The 11,941-nt window shown below is 40.1% G+C and overlaps 1 pseudogene; it reads right to left on the bottom strand.

Annotated features, from left to right (window-relative positions):
• Window positions 1–375: 375 nt before the first annotated feature.
• LOC147440936 (uncharacterized) lies at window positions 376–3,424 on the bottom strand (annotated as a pseudogene).
• Between the last annotated feature and the right edge of the window lie 8,517 nt (window positions 3,425–11,941).

Here is an 11,941-nt window from a genome sequence, read left to right on the forward strand (position 1 = left end):
TGGTGGACTTTTCCGCTACTTCCAAGAAAAAATTAGGCCCTAAATTTGCTGCTACTCATGAGCATCTAGTAGATTCATTCCGTTCAGTGCTATATTGCAGGGATTGCGAATCTTTTGTGCAAACATTCTATGATAATGAGTGATCAAGTAGCTGTTGGTCGATGTGTGATGCCATTTTTTATACACCTTCTTGCACATTTGCCTCCTTGGAAAAATTCAACCTGAGGGAAAGTGATGGCTGCTTTCTCAAATCAGTGAGAACCTGGCAAGCATACAAAATCTCTTGTCTATGGTAGTGCAACATTTGCTACATGATCATAGCTCACAGATACGGAAGGCCACGATGCAAAAGTAGGCATGACCTAGGGTTTTCTCTCAACCGGCATGCAAGGAAGGTAACTATTCCAACATTGGACACACATTAAACATAAGAGTACGAAGATGGATAAGGCGATCAATGCCATCCAGGCGTCTAAGGTGCTTAAGGCAGGACACCTGCACGACTCTGAGATTTTGTGGAAAAATACTAAACACACGGGCCTCAACTAAGCAGGCAGACACGTCTGTCATATTCCTCCATTGGCATATGTGATGCACACTCCACTATATTATTTGAAGAATGCAACTAAAGCCTTTTCAATCTTCTAAAATTACATAAGTCCTCCCAAGACATTATTCCTTGCATCACCAAATCCTCTAGATTTGTAAGGTTTGCAAGGTTGATAGGAGCAGTTTTGCATGCTGGCCAAATTGTAAGATACACCAAAGACCTTAGTTCCTCTAATCATGCACTTTTGTAATCCCAGGCTCTTTGTTGCTTCCATGCAGTTGCATATTGCCCAAGGTGAAGCTCCCTCAAGCGAGTCACACCACTGAGACATTTAGGCCCACTCTATTGCACCATGGAACAAAAAATCACTCTCAAATGCTCAGGAAACTTCAAATCCTCAACACCTCTCACAACGCATGGCTCTACGCAACCTTCAACCTCAAGTGAGCGTAGGTTGGGCACAGCCTGCAAGCCAAGCTTGACCTCCACAATGCTTTCACACCAAAAAAAGGGGAGATTGATAATAACTTGATTAATTATAGATTTATATTACCCAAATGTGCTTTGGAGTTATTGATCCCTCAAAGCTTTGTTGAAGCTTCACCAACGAGTAGCCACAACAACAGAGTCTCCCTATCTTCAATGTGTGTTCAAGTGTGTGTAAAACTGAGTGGGAATGCCCTTTATATAGAGTTTGGAGGTTCTTTGTTTCCCAAATTAGCCCCATACCTCCCCTACTCGCCCCCTCTTGCTAAATGCATGTGTAGATGTGTCACAAGCTCCCACTTAGTCATTAGAGGTGTCCCTCTTTACCCTTTTGGGTGATGCACCCCATGTACTTACCCATGCTTATAGTCAACCATACCATAAGAGATGGGCCCATGGATATGGGTCATTTATGGGCATCCATGGACATACATACACATGCACATGCATACATATACATACCTTAGACTTAGGAATTAATTTATTAATAGTAGGATGAAAATTAATTGTCTAGAGTGAGCTTAGCTTATAAGAATTTAATTCTAAAAGTTACTATTAAAAGAAAATCTTGAGGATGACAAGCTAAGGTGTTAGATACACACACTTGCTGTATTTAGCAGTTTTTGGAGCAAGTAGCTACTTTTATGGAAATTCAGGACGAGGTGGATTTAGACGAGGCGGTCGTGTCCAGGTGGGTGCAAGCACCTTAAAACTTACCTTGGACAAAGATGACAAAAAACTAAAAATTTCATTTTTTGAAAGCTTACATAGATATATTCATCATTAATACATCAAAGGTGGAAAAATTGCTAAAAATAAAAACTTAATGATTGTAGTAGCTGTTACACTTCTTTTGGGACACCTGTTCCTATAGTGTCCTAGCTCATTACACTCATAAGAACAACCATTAGGATGCTCAAGTTGAGTTGTTGTAGTTGTGGCTGCTACATGGCGAGGTTGATAAGTTTGATTAGCAGGTCTGGGGCTCCAACTGTTGGGTCTGCCCCTTTGATTTCTAAAGTATTCTCTCCCTTGATTCATGGTCATTTATTTAGCCAGAGGTGTTGCTTTTAAGAGAGCATCCTGAAGTGATGTGGGTCTCATTGCTTCAAGACGGGTATCCAAGGGATGATTCAATCCTTTACAAAACCGTGCTACTTGCTGCATTGTGGATATTTTTGGAGCATACCTTTGCAAGGTTACAATTTGGAGTAGTACTCTCCCACCAATAAGGATTGCTGCTTTAGAGCAAAGAACTCATTCATTTTGGTGTCTCGATGAGCGTGTGGAAGTATCGTGCTGTAACGGCTTCTTTAATATCCTCTCAAGACTGAGAAGATCTTGAAACACCCAAGTCCTTGTATGTTGTTTCCACCATATTTTTGCATCACCACTAAGACGAAACATTGCATACATAGTTTGGTTTATAGGTTGGGTCCCTACAACTTTGAAATAGTCTTCCATTGCCTCAATCTAAGCTTCAACATTGCACTTGATATGGGTTCCCTCACCTTTGAATGTGGGTGGTTGAGCTTGTTCAGGAGAAGTTTTTCTCCTGTACGACAATGTATAACGCATTTGATGGTACCTATGCAATAATACGTTTGTCGATGGTTTGATTTGAGACGTAACGCAATACCAAGTGCTTTAAACTTCCACAACCCAAGACAAAATTTGGAAAGCAACTAACTTTATTAAATCCAAGATGCCATAACTTTATTTATATCAAGATATGTACAAAGTTGAGATCTCATCGAGAAGCTAGATGAGTATCTTTTTACTCTATTTTGATATATACAAAGGTTAGTTCTATTAAAAAAACTATATGATTCTTGGAGCCGGATTCCCATGGACATAGTGGTACAATCGATAGGTATTTGTGGATAAGTTTTTACAATCCACTGTTTCGTCTGAGTAATAGATTTTATACACATCTTTGCGGGGTTCATAGAATATAAGACTCTTATTTCGCGGAAAGATGTCAGGGACAGAAATGGGTTTGATCCTATAAGTAGGGATCACTTTCACCACTTGATTGGAATCCCATTCATTTAAGGTCATGTCAAGGCCATCTTCAGAGGTAACAGTGTAGTCATCCCTAGTAGTACCAAGGAAGTAGTAAAGCTGGATAACTTGCAGCTCTTCCCCCCACCGAAGCTTCTTTAGATCAAAGGAGAGGCATTTGAGCTTCCTCACATTGATGTAGAAGATGCCACGTTCGTAGTCCCATGCAAGTTCCCATCCCCTTTGGATTATTGTTGATGAAGGAGAGAAAGCCTTCATCATGTTGCATAGAAAAGCAAAATTTGAAGAGCGACAAGCCTCAAAATACTTTATCTCAAAGGTTTTGATCTTGCAATACTCAGCGTCAGCATCTTCCTGAAACATCGATGTTGGTAAGTTTTCAAACTTAAGTCTCTAATTCATTTTTCTAAATTTTCAAACAATAACAATTTTTTTTTCCAGTTTCCTAACCTAGGCTCTGATACCATGTGTGAGGTCCCCACCCCATTACCATATCCATTTGGCAGGTCGCTATGGCCTAATCGCTTGAGAAAACATAGTCAAGAAGGAATTGATCTTCAATGGAGGGTCTCTTGTCACCAAGTAACTTGAGTCCAAACCATTGAAGAGGGTTCCTAGCCCTGTCTTGCAGGGAAAGCATGAACTAATACAAGAATTTTGTACGTCCCTAACTCTCACCTTCCAAAAGAGAGAAAATCCAAATACCTTTTTTCCCATAGCTTTCAGGGACACGTATATTTGGGACTGCTCGACTCTTGGCATAATGAGTCTCTAATTTTTCTTCTCTTAATAAGAGGGAGTGGACAATTTCTCAACTAATCGAGACTACCCATCCTTGACTGGCAACCTGAGCTAGAGTCCCCACTTTCCACCCCACACTCACACTTTCTTGCTTGTTTTCTAATTACTACCACATGATTCTTCATACACAAAACCCCTTTTTAAGATTTCCATCACAACTTTGTTAAAACAGTCCTTTAAACATGATCAAAGCGGCACCAAAACAATCTTTTCTAGAAGAAAAACAACATACAACCCTTCTTCATTAAAATATCCCAACCCCAAGAGTTCACTCCTCTTGGCGAGAGTTTATAGCTCTCGCTGTCTTTAGTTGCCCATATAACTAAATTGTCCTGCAATCTGGGCACAAACCCGTAGTGACTAACTTGCAATCTAGGCACAAACCCTCAAGTAATATTTTGCATTTTGGACACAAACATGCAAGATGTGTGCACCCATATACACCGCTTTAGCGTTCACTCCACTAAGCCCTCGTCCCTTGATATCAAAGGGAGTTTTGACTATATCGGTATAGGATTTTGAATTACGAAGGTTCGAGAGTTTTCTACTAGGCAAACATTCCTTTCCTAGTTCAGACAGTAAATCCTCAAACAATCCTTCCATATTATCACAACTTAAAGAAAATTAACAAGTTCAATTGATGTGGTTTCAAATTGGGACTGACGCAATGTTTAGATAGTTTTCTCCTTCCTAATTACTCATAATGCATTGAACAAAAAAGAACTTTCCTACCCGTTCTAGAGCAATAACATCACTTCGTGGGATAAGTGGCACATCCTCATTCATCCGGGCATTTCCTTTGCCTTTACCATCACTAGTTCCAGCTTTGTGATCGTGTGATCTATTACCATATACATGTGGTAGTGATGTGTGTGAACACACTAGGACCGCCGGGGCATTTTTCCCTCTTCAGGAGGTTTTCCCCCCCGTGCATTGTATATACGCCTATCACTCTAGGGCTATCTATCTTTCCATTGCACACTAAGTAACACACACTCTCTATTGTGTGCCTCGAGCTTCCTTTGTCTTCTCCAAGCTGTGTTTGTTTCTCTGCAACCCTAATTCCAACAATTGGTATCAGAGCAGGTTACGTCCTCCCGGGCTTAATCACCAGCTGCTCCAGCACACGCTTGCTCACTTTCTCCGATTACAGTGAGGTTTGGCGAGCATTCGCAGGTCGATAAATATTTGTGCAGACTGTTCTTGATGCCTTATCAGATTCCTTTTGCTAGTACTTGGAGACTTATGACACAAGGATATCCAGAAGTTGTCAAGTTTGATGCATTATGCACATTGCCGTTGCAAGAGTCACTTTCCAAAAAAAACAGTACTAGACAGTGTGCAGTTGAATGGGCTTTTATTGCTTCTCAAAGAAAGGGTGGTAACAGCCACTTCTTATGGTTCTGCTACGAGTGGCAAGACTTATGTTCCTAATGCTTTTGCTGGCAACACTTCGTTTGAAAATTCTGGTGATAAGGGCAAAAAGAAGATGCGTTGCCATTATTGTAAAGCTAATGATCACTTGAGCAAGCAGTGTCCTAAGTTGAAGGCCAAAGAGGCTAAGAAGAAAGAGGGTGGTTCCACTGCAAATGCTGGTTCCACTACAAATGCAGCCATTGTTGAGTCTTCTGTGAAAGGAGACTGTGTTGCTGATGTTGATGCAGAATGGGCTTTTAGTGTAGAGTGCACTTACAATCCTGCTGTCCATGATGCATGCTTGTTAGTTGCTGCAGATTCACATGTGTGGTATTTCGACAGTGGTGCTACAAAGCACATTACCTCACATCGTGAATTGTTCACCTCTCTTGAGTCTGTCCCTCATGGGAATTCAGTCACTTGTGCCAACAATGCCTCTTATCCGATTCAGGGAGTTGGAAAGAATGTGCTTACTGATGCTAATGTCAGTTCATTCACACTTGTTGATGCACTTTATGTACTTGGGATCAAGAAGAATCTTTTGTCTGTATCAGCACTTCCTAGACTTGGACTTGTAGTCAAATTTGTAGATGACAAATGTACTGTTCATGATCTCAGTTTTGGTGATGAAATCGTTGCATCTTGCTTTTGTGCTGTGGGCTGTATAAGGTCACTTTGTATGACAAGTGTGGAAAACATTTTGCAAATGCAGTTGCAGATTCAAGGGGTATTTCAAATGCAAAACTTTGGCATGCACGTTTTGGTCATCTGAATTTTGCCAGTTTGTTGCGTTTGCAGAAATCTGATATGGTTGCTTCTTTGCCGCCTCTTGAAGCACTTGTCAAACATGTTTGTGAAGGCTGTATTTTGGGTAAGATGCAGCATTCTAAGTTTCCAAAGGATGGTTCAATTCGGGCCACATGCAGGTTGTAGCTTGTGCATAGTGATGTTTGTGGGCCCATGCAAACTCCATCCTTGGGCAATTACCTTTACTTTGTGACTTTCATTGATGATTACTCCAGGCATGCATGGGTATTTCCGCTTAAAGCAAAGTCCGAAGTTTTTATGTGCTTCAAACAATTTCTGGCTATGGCTGAAAATGTCTCAAATTGTACTATGGGCACCCTCCGTTCCGATCGAGGGGGGGAGTATATGTCTCATGAATTCAATGCATTTTTGGTTAGTCGTGGGATAAAACACCAATGTGCAGTTCCTTATACACCTCAGCAAAATGGTGTTGCTGAGAGGAAAAACAGGTCACTTACAAAATTGGCACATTGTATGGTCAAAAGTCAAGCTTTGCCGCATTCTTTTTGGCTTGAGGCCATCATGTGTGCCATTTATGTACTAAATAGGTGTCATACAAAATCTTTGCAGTCTATTACTCCATATGAAGCATGGCATGATAGAAAGCCTTCTATTGAGCACATGCATGTTTTTGGCTGTTTGGCATATGCTTTGGTGCCACAAACACATCGCAGAAAATTGGATGATAAGGCTGTCAAATGTATTTTTGTTGGTTATAGTGCTGAAAGCAAAGGTTACAGGTTGTATCATCCGCAAACAAAATGTATTATGGTTTCACGGGATGTAGTGTTTGTGGAAGATTTTGTTCAGCCCTTGCTGTCATGTACTAGAGACAGTAATGTAAGCTCATAGGACATTTATGACACTTTGTTGCCTCTTTTCAGTGGTGGACATATGTATGTAAATTCCAATGAGGCAAATGTACAGCCTATGGGGGTTTCTGAAAATGTTAAAGATCAGCCTATTACTGATGCAGATGTACATGATGTACTTGATGAAGAAAGGCCTGAACATGAGCAGACTAGAGGTATGCCAAAATGGCTGGTGCACACTTTGCGTGACAGTAAATTGGATGCACCTTTGTCTAGTCATACTTGTTCAGGCTCTCGCCATGCATCTTATGCATTAGATTGTTATGCTTTGGCTGTGTCTAACTTACATGATGTTGAGGAACCTCTATCTTTTGATGAAGCAAATTCAGAAAATTGGATGGCTGCCATGCAATCAGAATATGATGCACTTATAGAAAATGGCACATGAAATTTATGTGATTTGCCTCCTGGCAAAAAGGCCATTGGTACGAAGTGGGTTTACAAGTTGAAACGCAAGCCGGATAGTGAGATCGATCGCCATAAGACTTGACTTGTTGCAAAGGGTTATGCACAACAAAAAGGCATAGATTATGAAGAGACCTTTGCTCCCACTTGTCGTATGACTACTGTGCATTTTCTATGTGCATTGGTAGCTCATTTTGGTTGGGATGTACATCAATCAGACATTGTTACTGCTTTCTTGAATGGTGACATATTTGAGGAAGTTTATGTAACACAACCTTGAAGTTTTGTCAAGAAAGGACAAGAGGACAAAGTGTGCAAATGTAACAAGGCTTTGTATGGGTTGAAGCAATCTCCTCGTGCTTGGTATGAGAAAGCTGACACTCATTTGATCAAACAAGGCTTTTGTAACAGTCCAACAGAAAGCACATTGTATGTAAAGCGTGAGGGTGATGTACTTGTCATTGTGGTTCTTTATGTAGATGATTTGCTGAATTTAAGGCTGATTTGAATCCTACTTTTAAGATGAAAGATTTGGGGTTGTTGGATCATTATTTGGGCATACAGTTTAAGCAATGTGATGGTGGTATTGCCTTGTGTCAGGAAAGTTACATAGAGACATTGCTATGTAAGTTTGGACTTGAGGATTTCAAACCTATTGCCACTCCCAAGAAGTTGAGTCTACATGATGTTGGCGATCCTGCTGATGTGTAACTGCTGTTGGCTGCCTCATTTATGTACACAGCACGAGGCCAGATATTTAGTTTGCAGTCTCACAGGTCAGTAGATTTATGCATAGCCAGGGTCTAAGCATTGGCAGGCTATCAAGAGAATTTTTTGCTACCTTAGTGGCACTTTATATCTTGGCTTGTTTTATCCCAAGGGGGGATCATTGCCGCCAGATTTACATGCTTTTTCCGACTCAGATTGGGCTGGTTGTTTTGACACGCGAGTGTCCAGAAGTGGTTTTTGTTTCATGCTTGGCAGTTCATGTATATCATGGTTGAGCAAGAAGCATCCTACTGTGGCCACTTCAAGTTGTGAGGCTGAGTACAAAGCAGTCTTCACAGCTACAATTGAGTGTGTATGGCTCAGACGCCTTATGGCTGATTTGGGTGTTGGAGAGGACACTACCAATACTATCTACACTGACAGTCAGAGCGCATTTGCAGTTGCGAGGAACCCAATTTTTCATGCTCGCACAAAGCACATTGAGGTGCATTACCACTATGTCTGGGAGAGGCTCTCAGCAGGAGAGATCAGCTTGGCTTATGTGCCAACATAGGACAACCTTGAAGATCTTTTCACAAAGGCATTGTCTCGAGAGAAGCTCGAAGCTTTCCGCAAAGCTTTGGGCTTAGTCCCCTTTGTGGACTGATCATGTCCTCAGAGCATGGCACTTCCCATGTGCCAGCCTCGTTCACCGCATCACTCCAGGGGGGATTTGTTACCATATACATGTGGTAGTGATGTGTGTGAACACACTAGGACCGCCGCAAGGGCATTTTTTCCCTCTTTAGGAGGTTTTTCCCCCCGTACATTGTATATATGCCCATCACTCTAGGGCTATCTATCTTTCCATTGCACACTAAGTAACACACTCTCTATTGTGTGCCTTGAGCTTCCTTCATCTTCTCCAACCTGTGTGCGTTTCTCTGCAACCCTACTTCCAACATGATCCACCATAGTGAGTTCTCTTGGGTGCCATTCCCACTATAGGTACTTTAACTTAACTTGAGAAGTTGTAAGCTAAAGTATAAGAATCCAATGGAAGTAGGCTAAATGATTATAAGTGTTTTAATTTCAAAACATATATGGTTATTCCACACATCAAACCAAAAACATATGCTTTCTTAATTCTGCCATAATCTTAAGATAAACATGCGTTATAACCCATATACTAATCAAAATATACTTGCAAGAACAATCCATCATTTTAGTCGAAAAAAATTCTTGAATATGATTAGCTGATTCATGCAAGTATCTAGGTTACATTGATGAAGAATTATGCATGCAGTCAACACAATTGATTATGTAATCGAGCAGTGAGACCTTCATTACTTTGTAATGTAGAGAAATTACTATAAAATAGGTATAAAGATTGTTGATTTCCAATTGAGGATACGTAAATAAGAGTATAGTATTTGATAATAGAGTTGCAATTGGAAAGGATTCCAATTGAGTAATAATATGGTAGTAATTGGAAAGGATTCCAATTGAATAATAATATGGTAGCAATTGGAAAGGATTCCAATTGAGAGAGGAGATTGATAATAACTTGATTAATTAATAGATTTACATTACCCAAATGTGCTTTGGAGTTATTGATCTCTCAAAGCCTTGTTGAGGCTTCACCAACGAGTAGCCACAACAGCAGAGTCTCCCTATCTCCAATGTGTGTTCAAGTGTGTGTAAAATTGAGTGGGAATGCCCTTTATATAGAGTTTGGAGGTTCCTTGTTTCTCAAATCAGCCCCATACCTCCCCTACTTGCCCCCTCTTGCTAAATGCATGTGTAGAAGTGTCACAAGCTCCCACTTAGTCATTAGAGGTGTCCCTTTTTATCATGTGGGGTGATACACCTCATGTACTTACCCATGCTTATAGTCAACCATACCGTAAGAGATCGGTCCATGGCTATGGGTCATTTATGAGCATCCATGGACATACATACACATGCACATGCATACACATACACATGCACATACATGCCCATGCACATACATGCACATGCATACACATACACATGCACATACATGTCCATGCACATGCATACATATACATACCCTAACTTAGGTATTAATTTATTAACATTAGGATGAAAATTAATTGTCTAGAGTGAGCTTAGCTTATCAAAATTTAATTCTTAAAGTTGCTATTAAAAGAAAATCTTGAGGATGACAAGAGAAGGTGTCAGATGCACACACCTGTTATATTTAGTAATTTTCAGAGCAGGAAGCTATTTTTGTGGAAATTCAGGACACGGTAGATTCAGACGAGATGGTCGTGTTTAGGTCAGTGCTAGCACCTTAAAACTTACTATATTTGGACAAAGATGACAAAAAAGTAAAAATTTTATTTTTGAATAGCTTACATCAATATATTCATCATTAATACATCAAAGGTGGAAAAATTGCCAAAAATAGAAACTTTCTATTTATGACCAAAATGGCATGATATTAATCCTTTACATGGGAATTCCCTCTGCAAGGGTGCAAGAGACCTTACATCCAAGGTATACGTATGCAACATGAAGCAATCTAGACGGTGCACAAAGCAACTTTTACACGTAATTGATGCATGAAATCTACTTATTGCAATGGTTTTAAAGATAGAAGTTATTTGCTATATATGGCATGCTTTCATGTGTGCATTGAAATCTATTTGCTAGCAAGTTAATTACTATAAATTTTGCTATGTTAGTAGTATCCACTTTTAGGTGTATCCTTACTTGGCTGAGCATTGATTTTCCTTCAAGATAAAAACACAAAGACTTGGGTAATCTTTAACGGTCAATGATACTCGTTCTTGCATATAGCTATAAATCTTGGTGAACTTCCTTTTTTAGTACACAATATGGAGGAGGTTGGAAGAGATTGTTTGGAGGAAGCACAAACAAGGTAGGAAAGCCATGTGGAGGGGGTGGGCCTGAGAATGAGGTAGTGGTGTGGGTATAATGGTGCAAAAGACACGAGTTATCTAGAAGATTTTGGATGCGGTGGGTCTTGGTAGAAGTCGCTCAATGAAAAATTCTCTACATCTAGATTATCACTACATTAGTGATAAAACGGACATTGAGTCAAGTGTTTTATCTCATGTACTTTAAGCATGCTTTTTCCGTCATAAGTGCCCAAGGATTGGTTTCAATGTTGTTGTCTATACCTCTCAAAGTGTACCATATTTTTACAAGTTCGAAATCTAGGTATGAGCTAGCTCTCTTTGCATCTCTAGCACATGCACAAGGACATCCTTTTCAAGATGTTGAAAACTTGATTTGTTGGTCTAATCCTTGGCAGCTCAAGCATGTCTATGTTTAAGTGGCCATCTTACAAGGACTTAGCACAAAAGGTAAGAGGCAAATTTTGTTCAAGCTTGCAAGTCACTCGTTATAGTATTTTTATCACATTAATTCATTATTGGGGAGATAGTGGTGCAAGGTAAAGATGTAGGGGGCCGTTTGCACTTATGCAAGTTGATTGGTGAAGATGATGAGATTAATAGTCTTGGCCTGTTGGACAATAACATCATTCCGGGGACAACTTTTTTGAAGGTGTGTGTAGAGTGACTGAATCTCTTAACATGTGGTTTTATATGCTTGCATCTTGAAGCCATGTGGCTTTATGGAAGACTTTGATCGGGGCAAGCATCGAGTCAATTCGGAGAAGTTTTTCAAAGATGGATTAGACTCGTTCAGCTATAGCAGCTAGATCAGACATAGGTCCTATCCATAGTAAGAGATGATATTGCTAGGAAAGTCCTCTTCAAAAACAACCTCCATTTGGGCAATGCTTTGATTGACATGTATGCCAAGTGTGATACGACTTCAAAAGCATAAGCTATTGACGAGCTTTTTGTCTGGGATT

This window comes from Adiantum capillus-veneris, chromosome 15 (genome assembly GCF_014529385.1).
Source record: "Adiantum capillus-veneris isolate H3 chromosome 15, ASM1452938v2, whole genome shotgun sequence".
NCBI lineage: Eukaryota > Viridiplantae > Streptophyta > Polypodiopsida > Polypodiales > Pteridaceae > Adiantum > Adiantum capillus-veneris.